A 12,491-nucleotide genomic window follows, 5' to 3' on the forward strand; every position below is an offset into this window, starting at 1 on the left:
AACATTAAACTTTGCATACCTGGAGTAAATCTAACTTGGTCATGGTGACTTTTTAAATATAATGTTGGACTCATTTTGAGAAAATTTTATTAAGGAATTTCCACCTATATATCTGAGAAATATTGGTCTAGTTTTGTTTTCTTGCAAAGTCTTTATCTGGTTTTGTTACAAAATTAAGTCTGGCATTGTAGGTTGACTTGGTTGGTGGGTGTTCCCTCCTCTTCAGCCTTCTGGAAGGAAATAATTTATTGCTTTTGTGTTTTCTATTTTCTTGATTTCTGCTATGGTTTTTATGATTTCCTTTCTTCTACTTACTTTGGTTTTCATTTGTCCTTCTTTTTCTAGTTTCTTATGATGAAAGCTAAAATAAGTGATTTGAGATCATTCTTTTCTAATATAGGTATTTTAATTCTATTTGCTTTTCATTGATGCTTTAGCTGTACCCCTCAAATTTTGATATGCTGTGTTTTTGTTTTTATTTAGCTCAATATACCTTCTAAGTGGACATTTGGAAATATGCCATTTGGTTTCAAACATGCGGGGATTTTCTAGGTATGTTTATATTACTGATTTAAAATTAAAATTCTAGTGTGATCAGATACATACTTTGAATGATTTGACTCTTTTAATTGAATATACATATTCTTTATGTCACAGAACATGAAATATATGGGTAATTCTCTGTGTTTACTTGGAAAGAATATATATTCTGTTGTCGGGTGGAGTGTTGGTTTTCCTTTTTTTCTTGGGCAAGACAGAAAATTCTCTTCCTGTTACTCCATCTTGGCCAGAAGTCTAAATTCTCATATAAACCAGTTTTGGTTGTTTAGTTGTTATTTTTATTTGCAACTAAAAGCAATGCTGTGCATGGTGACTTGAAGAAATGTCTGAAAGTTTTGAAAATTCCTTATTTGGCAAGAAAATCTACTTATTTATTTAAATAGCCTTCTAACATTCCCTTCCCTCACTCATAATTGAGGGGTAGGAGCACACTACAGTTTATTAGTAAAAGTTATTTAAACATATCCAGAGGTTTTCTGTGTTACATTTGTAAGGAAGAAAAGGAAGTAGTCTTTTATAACCGACTTTTTATACGTAAATGTGAGCTAACTTTGAGGCTATATAGCATATATGCAGCAGAGCTTGTTAACTGAAGACTTGTGGGCCCATTTGGTGTGCAGGCATGTTTTACTTGGTCCCCAATATCTTGATTCCTGTGATGTTCTAAAACGATGTAAATGTTGGATGTAAATGAGAGTCTAGATTTCCATCTTCTCTTAAGTCATTTTGAATATCTGGAGATTCTCTTAAATGACTGCAAAGCTCAAAGACTTGGAGCCAAGCGGTGGTTGCCTCCGTTAGACGGAGCATGCGTTCTCCAGCTTACCACTGCCTCCAACACTCGGTGTAGTCTCATACGCAGTACCTTTTATTCACATGCATCATGTGCTTATAATTGAAGGGATTTGACTTTGCATTTTCTTCAGTGTAGGGGTTACCTCTGAGTTTGATCCATGTTCACATTACTGTCGAGATTCATTATAAAATGACTAGAAGAAGCCTCAATTTCAGTGAAGTAAAACAAATGCAAATTCTCTTTATTTTTGTTTCTAATTAATGTCTTTTGGGGGGAGAATTAAGGAGAAGAGGGATTCCATCTGGGATTTTTTTCCACCTCCTTAGCAAATATGAACAGTTTCTTATTCCTCATTTGCCTTCGTTCACCATTTTCATAAAAAGTGGGCATAACACAATTTTTAAAGCATACCTTTTTAAAATTTATTATTATTATTATTTTTAGATGGAGTCTCTCTCTGTCACCCAGGCTGGAGTGCAGTAGCATGATCTCCGCTCACTGCAAGCTCCGCTTCCCGGGTTCATGCCATTCTCCTGCCTCAGCCTCCCGAGTAGCTGGGACTACAGGCGCCCGCCACCACACCCGGCTAATGTTTTGTATTTTCAATAGAGATGGGTTTCCCGTGTTAGCCAGGATGGTCTCGATCTCCTGACGTTGTGATCCACCCGCCTCATCCTCCCAAAGTGCTGGGATTACAGGAGTGAACCACCGTGCCCAGCCAAAGCATACCTATTTTTAAAAATAAACTGACAGTTTTTTCTTTTTTTTTTCCCCTCCTGGGACTGGCTTCCTCAGAATCTGCACTCAAAACATACACATACAACATGGTTTGATGATGATTAGGACTAAGGAAGGCTTAGTTTTCCTTATGTAGGAAGGAAACTGCATTGTGCAGTGATACTTGAGGGCCAGTTTTTGATTATTTGCTAATGTTATGGATTTGTTTGTATTGGGAGATACTTCATTGTGGTTATTCTACACCTTTCATCAAAAATGAAAACCTACACTCCACCCGACAACAGAATATATATTCTTTCCAAGTAAACACAGAGCATTACCCATATATTTCATGTTCTGTGACATAAAGAATATGTATATTCGATTAAAAGAGTCAAATCATTCAAAGTATGTATCTGATCATACTAGAATTTTAATTTTAAATCAGTAATATAAACATACCTAGAAAATCCCCAAATATTTGAAACCAATGGCATGTTTCCAAATGTCCACTTAGAAGGTATATTGATAGTTGGAGGTGCAGACTATCTTTTAAACTCCATTTTGGGATTAGGAGGTGGAGTAGCTCAAGTTATTACGTTTGCCTGCCTGATTACAATGTTTTTGGCTTAAATGAATCTTATTAAATTGTAAAAAGGGAATGTCAAAGCTGAAAATTCCAAATTCCTGTTTTCAGATATAAACTATAATCTGAAAATCACACTTCATAAGAAATATATGACTTTCATCTTTTAGTCTTTAAAGTCTCTGACCGTTTTCCTGAACTTTAAAATGTATATGTATAAATATGTATTGTATATTTGTGGCACTTAACCCAGTATTCACACTTCTATAAATTTGGGTGGTAGTGTCTAGGAAAATAAATATTAGCTAACAAATAATGGGTGCTATTTGCTAAAGACAAGTAGTTATTTTATTTAATCTTCACAACAACCTCTAAGGTTACTACTGTAATTATTTTATTTTACAGATTATGAAACTATGGCAGACCTAGATTAATTTGCCTAAAGACACAAGTGAGTATCCAGTGCCTGGATTCAAGCTCAGAGACCATGGCTCCAAAACCTGTGTTCTTAATTTTCAATCTATAGTGCCTCTTTAAGAAGTGAACGTAGGTAGTGAAATACAATTGATAACACCCAGGAATTAAAATTTAAGCTATTATAAGCATATGGGGAGATCTTGCAATTGGTATTTAAGCACTGATACAAAGAAGCTGCTAGTTCAGAAATGACATTGACCAGAGGCACCCGAAGAAGTCAGAGATAGAGAACTGAGGTGACAAAAAGAAATGAAGACTCGGACCAGAAACAACACAGAAACACATCTTTGTCATTTCCTTTTATGTTTCACAGAACTACACTTTAGTTATATTTATATATCAATTGCAGATTGCTGGTGGGTGCATAGACTGAGTACACACATAAACACACACACACCCACACCCATAGAACTTTTTAAATGTACATGTGCAGTAAAATGTATACGGTTTATTCTGTTAGGCATTTAGTCACTTTTTTGGTTGACATTGTAACATCATGATATAAAAATGAAACAATTAATACAAAGGTTCTTGACATGGGGAAATTGTCCTGGATTATCTGAGTAGACCCAATGTAATCACAGGGTTCTTAAAAAAAATCAAAAAAGGAAAGGTAATGATGGAAGCAGAATCAGAGGGAGATTTGAAGATGCTTGCTTCTTTGAGGATACTGGTTTTGAAGACGAAGGAAAGAGCCATGAGCCAAAGAACACAGATGGCCTCTAGAAGCTGAGAAAGACGAGAGAACAAGCTTTACCCTAGAGCCTGCAGAATTAATGCAGCCCTGCTGACACCTTGATTTTGGCTTGATGAAACCCATTTAGGACTTCTGACCTTCAAAACAGTAAGATCATAAATTTGACGTTTTAAGCCACTGAAAAGTTTGTGATAATTTTTCACGAGTACCAATAGGAAACTAGTAGAGTCAGTGTGGGTAATTGGTTGGAAACAGTAGTCCCTGAGAAAAGAGCTAGCTATTGCTTCACACTCAGACATGGCAGTAGAGGGCAGGGGGTGGTGTGGAAGGGCCATAGAAAGACTAAATAAGTGTGACTTTTACAACTGTGTTTCATTTCCAGAATATCATGAAGAAACTCATGATATAGTCTCTAATAGCACAAGAAAATCAGATTCAAGGTTTAGTTTTAATTTCAAGTTTTTAAATTAGTTATTTTATATACTTTTTTATGGGGTCTATGAGTAATTTTGTTATATGGATATCTTGGCCAGTGGTGAAATCAGAGCTTTTCAGATATCCATTGCTCAAATAATGCACATTGCACACACTAAGTAATTTCTCAAAATCCACTCTCTTTCCATCTTCCCACCCTTCCAAGTATCAATTGTCTATCATTCCACACTCTATGTCCATGTGTACACATTGTTTAGCTTCCACTTATAAGTAAGAACATGTAATATTTGTTTATCTGTGCCTGAGTTGTTTCACTTAAGATAATGCCTTCTGGTCGGGCGCGATGGCTCACGCCTGTAATTCCAGCACTTTGGGAGGCCAAGGCGGGTGGATTATGAGGTCAAGAGATTGAGACCATCCTGGCCAACATGGTGAAATCCCATCTCTACTAAAAATACAAAAATTAGCTGGGCATGGTGGTGCATGCCTGTAGTCCCAGCTACTCGGGAGGCTGAGGCAGGAGAATGGCGTGAACCCAGGAAGAGGAGTTTGCAGCTGAGATCGTGCCACTGCACTCCAACCTGGGCGACAAAGTGATACTCTGTCTGTAAATAAATAAATAAAGTAAAAAATAAAAATAAATAAATAAAATAAAATAATTAATAGCCATTCTGACTGGTGTAAAATGATACCTCATTGTGGTTTTGACTTGTACTTTCCTGGTGATTAGTAATGTTGAGCATCTTTTCATATACTTTTTGACCATTTGTATGTGATCTTTGGAAAAATGTCTATTCGTGTCCTTTGCACACTTTTTAGTGGAATTAATTGTTGTTTTTGTGGTTGTGTTGTTTGAGTTTCTTGTTTATATTGGATATTAGCTCCCTGTCAAATGAATAATTTGCAAATATTTTCCACCATTCTGCTGGTTGTTTGTTCACTCTGTTGATCACTTCTTTTGTTTAATTAAGTCCCATTTGTCTATTTTTGTTTCTGTCGCCTGTGCTTTTGAGATCTTAGTCATGAATTATTTGCCTAGACAAATACTCAGAGAGTTTCCCTAGGTTTTTCCTATTTTTTTTTTAATACTTTAAGTTCTAGAGTACATGTGCACAACGTGCAGGTTTGTTACATAGGTATACATGTGCCATGTTGGTTTGCTGTACCTATTAACTCATCATTTACATTAGGTATTTCTCCTAATGCTATCCCTCCCCCTAACTCCCACCCCACAACAGGCCCCGGGGTGTGATGTTCCCCACCCCGCATCCAAGTGTTCTCATTGTTCAATTCCCACATATGAGTGAGAACATGTGGTGTTTGGTTTTCTGTCCTTGTGACAGTTTGCTGAGAATGATGGTTTCCAGCTTCATCCATGTCCCTGCAAAGGACATGAACTCATCCTTTTTTTTTATGGCTGTGTAGTATTTCATGGTGTATATATGGCACATTTTCTCAATCCAGTCTATCATTGATGGACATTTGGGTTGGTTCCAAGTCTTTGCTATTGTGAATAGTGATGCAGTAAACATACGTGTGCATGTGTCTTCATAGCAGCATGATTTGTAATCCTTTGGGTATAAACTCAGTAATGAGATGGCTGAGTCAAATGGTATTTCTAGTTTTAGATCCCTAAGGATTCACCACACTGTCTTCCACAATGGTTGAACTGGTTTACACTCCCACCAACGGTGTAAAAGCATTTCTATTTCTCCACATCCTCTCCAGCATCTGTTGTTTCCTGACTTTTTAATGATCGCCATCATTACTGGTGTGAAATTGTATCTCAGTGGTTTTGATTTGCATTTCTCTGATGACCAGTGATGATGAGCATTTTTTTCATGTGTCTCTTGGCTGCATAAATGTCTTCTTTTGAGAAGTGTCTGTTCATATCCTTTGCCCACTTTTTGATGGGGTTGTTTGTTTTTTTCTTGTAAATTTGTTTAAGTTCTTTGTAGATTCTTGATTTTGGCCTTTTGTCAGATGGGTAGATTGCAAAAATTTTCTCCCATTCTGTGGGTTACCTGTTCACTCTGATAGTAGTTTCTTTTTCTGTGCAGAAGCTCTTTAGTTTAATTAGATCCCGTTTGTCTACTTCGGCTTTTGTTGCCATTTTTGGTGTTTTAGTCTTGAAGTTCTTGCCCATGCCTCTGTCCTGAATGGTATTGCCTAGATTTTCTTTTAGAGTTTTAGGCCTAACATTTAAGTCTTTAATCCATCTTGAATTAATTTTTGTATAAGGTGTAAGGAAGGGATCCAGTTTCAGCTTTCTACATGTGGCTAGCTAGTTTTCCCAGCACCATTTATTAAATAGGGAATCCTTTCCCCATTTCTTGTTTTTGTCAGGTTTGTCAAAGATCAGGTGGTTGTAGATGTTTGGTGTTATTTCTGAGGCCTCTGTTCTGTTCCATTGGTCTATATATCTGTTTTGGTACCAGTATCATGCTGTTTTGGTTACTGTAGCCTTGTTGTATAGTGTGAAGTCAGGTAGCGTGATGCCTCCAGCTTTGTTCTTTTTGCTTAGGATTATCTTTGCAATGCGGGCTCTTTTTTGATTCCATATGACCTTTAAAGTAGTTTTTTCCAATTCTGTGAAGAAAGTCATTGGTAACTTGATGGGGGTGGCATTGAATCTATTAATTACCTTGGGCAGTATGGCCATTTTCATGATATTGATTCTTCCTATCCATGAGCATGGAATATGCTTCCATTTGTTTGTGTGCTCTTTTATTTTGTTAAGCAGTGGTTTGTAGCTCTCCTTGAAGAGGTCCTTCACATCCCTTGTAAGTTGGATTCCTAGGTATTTTATTCTCTTTGTAGCAATTGTGAATGGGAGTTCACTCATGATTTGGCTCTCTGTTTGTCTGTTACTGGTATATAGGAATGCTTGTGATTTTTGCATATTGATTTTGTATCCTGAGACTTTGCTGAAGTTGCTTATCACTTAAGGAAATTATGGGCTGAGACAATGGGGTTTTCTAAATATACAATCATGTCATCTGCAAACAGGGACAATTTGACTTCCTCTTTTCCTAATTGAATACCCTTTATTTATTTCTCTTGCCTGATTGCTCTGGACAGAATTTCCAACACTATGCTAAGTAGGAGTGGTGAGAGAGGGAATCCCTTTTTTGTGCCAGTTTTCAAAGGGAATGCTTCCAGTTTTTGCCCGTTCACTATGATATTTACTGTGGGTTTGTCAAAAATAGTTCTTATCATTTTGAGATATGTTCCATCAATACCTAGTCTATTGAGAGTTTTTAGCATGAAGCGCTATTGAATTTTGTCAAAGGCCTTTTCCTAGTGTTTTTATAGTTTCACATCTTACATTTAAGTCTTTGATCTGTTTTGAGTTGATTTTTGTATATGGTAAGAGATAGGGGTCTAGTTTCATTCCTCTGCACATGGTAATCCAATTTTCCAAGCACTATTTATTGAAAAGGGTATTCTTTCTCCAGTATATGTTCTTGTCAGTTTTTTCAAGAATCAGTTGGCTGTAAATATGTGGCTTTATTTTTGCATTCTCTTTTCTGCTCCATTGATCTATGTGCCTATTTTTATACTAGTACTGTGGTGTTTTGATTACTGTAGCCTTGCTGTATAATTTGAAATCAGGTAATATGATGCCCCCTGCTTTGTTCTGTTTGCTCTGCTTTGCTTTTGCTATTCAGGCTCTTTTTAGGTTCCATACAGATTTTAAGATTGTTTTACTAATTCTGTGAAGAATGATGTTGGTGTTTTAATAGGGATTGCATTGAATCTGTAGATTGCTTTGGGCATTATGGTCATTTTCAAGATATGAATTATTTCACTCCATGAGCATGGATATTTTTCCATTTGTTTGTATTATGTACAATGTCTTTCATGAATGTTTTATAGTTTTCCTTGTAGAGATCTTTTACCTCTTTGTTTAAATAAATTCCTAGGTTTTTATTTTTTATTTTGTAGCTATTGTAAATGGGATTATCATCTCTATTTGTTTCTCAGCTTCATCATTATTGGTATATAGTGGTAATTTTTAACCTGAAACTTTACTGAATTTATTTATTAAATCTAAGAGTTTTTGTTGGGAGTCCTTAGATTTCTCAAGAAATAGGAGCATATAACCAGTGAAAAGGAATATTTTGACTTCCTCTTTTCCAGTTTGGGTACATTTTATTTCTTTCTTTTGCCTGATTGGCTGTATAAGACTTTCAATAATACTATATTGAATGGGAGTGATTAAAGTGGGCATCCTAGTCTTGTTCTAGTTGTTAGAGGGAATGCTTTCAACTTTTCCCCATTTAGTATGATATTGGCTGTGTGTTTGTCATATATGGCCTTTATTTTGAGATATGTTCCTTCTATGCTTAGTTGGTTGAGGATTTTTATATGAAGAGATGCTAAGTTTTATCAAATGGTTTTTTGGCATCTTTTGGGATTATCATATGGGTTTTGTCCTTAATTCTGTTTATATGACATATTAGATTTATTGATTTGCATATGCAGAACCATCCTTGAATCCCCAATGTAAAACCCACTTGATCATCCTGGGATTTTTTTTTTTTTTTCTTATGTGCTGTTGGATTTGGTTTGCTAGTATTTTCTTGAGGATTTTTGCATCTATGTTCATCAAGAATACTGGTCTATAGATTTCTTTTCTTTTCTTTTCTTTTCTTTTTTGCTTCTTTTTCTGGTTTTGGTTATTTTTAATTTTTTAAGATAGAAAAATTATTTAGAATAGAAATGATAGTTTGAAGATTGTTAGTTACAACTAATTTATATTTGGCTGTTTGCAACTGGACGTCTCTTCTTTGTACTGCTCACAACTTGTTGAATTATTCTGTGTCCAGCACTTTGGGTATACTTCTTAGTGAATAGAACTGGAATTTTCAGTCTCAGAGTGTGTTTAACATACATATAAATAGGGATCATTTATTGTATGACAGCCACTTTTCAAACATTATTTCTTTTAATCCTAACAATATTCCTATACTTTAGGTATCACTAATATCATTTTATTCTTTTTTTTTTTTTTTTTGACAGAGTTTCGTTCTTGTTGCCCAGGCTGGAGTCCAGTGGCACAATCTTGGCTCACCGCAACCTCTGCCTCCTGGGTTCAAGAAATTCTCCTGCCTCAGCTTTCTGAGTAGCTGGGGTTACAGGTATGCACCACCACGCTTGGCTAATTTTGTATTTTTAGTAGAGATGGGGTTTCTCCATGTTGGTCAGGCTGGTCTCAAACTCTTAACTTCAGGTGATCCGCCTGCCTTGGCCTCCCAAGGTGCTGGGATTACAGGCATGAGCCTGTGCCTGGCTACTAATACCATTTTAAGGTGAAGAAGTTGAAGACTCAGAGAGGTTAAATGAATAGTTCAATGTTACACAGATAGTAAGTAAGGGAAATTGGATCTCAATAGTGATCTAAAGCCCCTACCTCAGGCTCTTCTCTTTTTAACTAGTCACTTTCTTAAAACAAAGGTAACCAAAAAGGTACTTCTTTGACAATTTTAGATTAACCTGAAATAACTCATGACTTGTGTACATATACATATATACAATGTAGAATATATATGTTTACTTGATCTTGATCTCTATTTTTATGAGGAAAACAATCCTTTGAATCTTACATATGCTATTGTTCAGCCATTGACTTTGAATACCATCCTTGAGAACTTTAAACTCACAAGGTCATTCATTTATTCTATGATTATTAGACAATAAATAACTTACAAACTATACCAAACTTAACAAAGAAATAATTTATCAACTCTAAAAGAAACCTTTAAGGTTGGGGAATTATACAGTTTTTCTGAGGACTGGTCATGCAGAAATATGAAAACGTCCTAAGGGTAAAGTGTCTATTCCTTGGTTATAATTCACAAATTTTAATAAGTTGAAGGCTATTGATGGCCCATCGAGTTCCACTTCCTGTGTCTGTCTGATTTGGAATAAACTATTTGACCTGTGAGTTTCATTTTTCCAACAAAGAAAATGGGGTTAACAACACCTACTCACATACTCCTTGTAAATATTGATTGAGATAATAAATAAGAAGGCCATAATAAAGCCCTTGGCTTATAGTAAGCACTCAAAAGTGTTTATTATTATTGTGACTATCTTAAAAATCTTAATTATGATTATTATGGATTCCTCTATAAATATTTATTTACCTAATAATATTATCTTTTTAAGATTATTTATAGTTTCTTGGGTGAATAGTTCAGTTCTTGAAAATGAACAGTGCTGATAATACCACTCATTTACCAAAGCAAAACAAACTTAAAAAAAGCGAACTCTAATTGTTACCACCAAATCCACCAAATCAAATTTGAAAATTTTGTCTTATATTAAAATTCTTCTCTAGTTAGACTTCAACCTGCATTACTCTATCCTCAGACACACAGAACCACATGCTGTTTCCTGAGCTTGTTGGAAGTTTTCCTTCTGCCTTTTGCTCAGGTTGTTTTTATTTATGGCCCTGGATACACACCCCATATAGGAACCTCAACAGGGACTTCATGGGAGAGATTGTACCTATCATGTCAGTAGATTTTTGCTTTTACTTCATCCTGTCAAAAGTTTATTAACTGTTTGAAAGCAATTCTGTATTCTCAGAGATTTGAGAGAAATCTGGACCAAGGAGGCCAAAGAACTACTCCAGAGAAAGTAGAATATCCCACTTTCTTAAGACCAGGTTAGACTACCCAATGGTCAATTACCAAGGATAAGCTGAAGTCACACTACTAAACAACATCATTTTTTAACAAGTCTTCTTAACCAGGTCTTTCTCTCCCTTACTTGAATAGTAGTATAGTACATTTTCTATTATCACCCCTGGTCATAACTCCCTGCTTTTACTCTTCCGTGTCTCACGAACCTTATTTTGTAGTTTCAATGCCAGATACCTCAAAAACCTACGTCTAAGCCCCATTTAGGAAATCTCTCATCCTGAGCCAATCCTCTGCTCAATTCTTTTTTCTTTTATGGTTGAACCATCTAGGAAGCTCCCTCCATGTGGCACAACCTTCTTCTATTCCTGTCTCCCAAATCCTACCTTTCCATGCATGCACAAAACAAATGCTAACTCCTTCATAAAGCCTTTTCTGATCCTTATGCAGCTGAAACATTTCTTCTACCAACAAACTCCTAAGAAACGGTTAACATGCCATCTTGTAGCATACTAATCACTGAGCGCTTACCTTATCTTGCCTTGCTGGATGTTAAGGCTATTAAAAGTTAAGATTATATCTTGTATTTGTATCTTCTGAGGGGTGTCTCACAAGGCCTATTGTTAAATAAATAAATATCAATGAATATCTTACTTATTGTGTTGAATTTTAAAAAGTTCAATTCTAAGTTATTATAGGATAAAATTGAGTTTTATTATTTTTATTAACACAGAAATATGTATGGAATCTCAGCCTCGCTCTGTCTCCCGGGCTGGAGTGCAGTGGTGTGATCTCGGCTTACTGCAAGCTCCCCCTCCCAGGTTCACGCCATTCTCCTGCCTCAGTCTTCCGAGTATCTGGGACTATAGGTGCCAGCCACCACACCAGGCTAATTTTTTGCATTTTTAGTAGAGACGAGGTTTCACTGTGTAAACCAGGATGGTCTTGATCTCCTGACCTCGTGATCTACTCGCCTCGGCCTCCCAAAGTGTGTTTTCTCTATTTTTAGATGAGAAAACTGAAACAGAGAGAGTGTAAGGATTTGACCGAGGTCACACAGCTCAAGTCATTCTTCCTTCCTTTTCTCCATCTTAACTTTAACTTTTGAACCTCTATCAATTTAGGGATACTGCATGCCTTAGATCATGACAACGAGCTAAAAGAATGAAAATCTTCAGAGGAAAAAAAAAAAAGAGAAAATTATTAAAGGCTGGATTAAAAAGCCATATTAACATAAATCATTATGTGACATTCTTCTTTTGAAAAACAGATCAGATTTCAAACCTCAGTGAGCCATACAATGAAAATAACAACTCAATGAAACTTGCATTCAAAACACTTCAAGCAGTGAATGAAGAGGCTCATATTACATCAAGAAAAACATTACTAGTAAATTAAATTGTAAACCACCAGTAAGATTCAGAAACTGATTTTATTTTTATTGCAGTACAAATTATATTATTAAGCAGGGTTCTTGTTCAGCCATGAAATGTGGATGGGCTGTTTAATATGCACATAGATGACATTTTTAACTAATTTTGGTGGTCATTACAATGAGTTGAATTTAAAAAG

At 35.8% G+C, this 12,491-nt stretch overlaps 1 long non-coding RNA gene across 1 annotated transcript in view; it reads left to right on the forward strand.

Annotated features, from left to right (window-relative positions):
• LOC126961675 (uncharacterized) overlaps positions 1-9,407 on the forward strand; it is a 77,750-nt gene extending 68,343 nt beyond the window's left edge. The window contains exons 2-3 of the long non-coding RNA XR_007728386.1: positions 3,066-3,111; positions 9,295-9,407. This is a non-coding gene — a long non-coding RNA (uncharacterized LOC126961675). The remainder of the gene's footprint in view (positions 1-3,065; positions 3,112-9,294) is intronic.
• Positions 9,408-12,491: the final 3,084 nt, after the last annotated feature.

The sequence above is a fragment of the Macaca thibetana genome, chromosome 8, assembly GCF_024542745.1.
Source record: "Macaca thibetana thibetana isolate TM-01 chromosome 8, ASM2454274v1, whole genome shotgun sequence".
NCBI lineage: Eukaryota > Metazoa > Chordata > Mammalia > Primates > Cercopithecidae > Macaca > Macaca thibetana.